Genomic DNA, 399 nt, shown 5'->3' with positions numbered 1-399 from the left:
AGAGAAAAGAGAGAGAGAGAACAGAGAGAGTGTGAAAAGAGAGAGAGACAGTAAAGAGAGAGAGAGAAAAGAGAGTGAGCGAAAAGAGAGAGAAAAGTGAGTGAGAGTGAGAAAAGAGAGAGAGAAAAGAGAGAGAAAAAAAGAGAGAGAAAGAGATAAGAGAGAGACAGAAAAGAGAGAAAGAGAGAGAAAGAAAAGAGAGAGAGAAAAGAGAGCAAGAAAAGACAAAGAGAAAAGAGAGAGAGAAAAGAGAGAGAAGAGAGAGAAAAGAGAGAGAGAGAAAAGAGAGAGAGAGAAAAGAGAGAAACAGAGTGAACAAAAAGTGAGAGAGAGAGAAAAGAGAGTGAGAGAGACTAAAGAGATAGAGAGAAAAGAGAGAGAGAGAAAAGAGTGAGAGAG

Source organism: Chiloscyllium punctatum, chromosome 37 (genome assembly GCF_047496795.1).
Source record: "Chiloscyllium punctatum isolate Juve2018m chromosome 37, sChiPun1.3, whole genome shotgun sequence".
NCBI classification, from domain to species: domain Eukaryota; kingdom Metazoa; phylum Chordata; class Chondrichthyes; order Orectolobiformes; family Hemiscylliidae; genus Chiloscyllium; species Chiloscyllium punctatum.
This window is presented reverse-complemented; position numbering follows the sequence as displayed.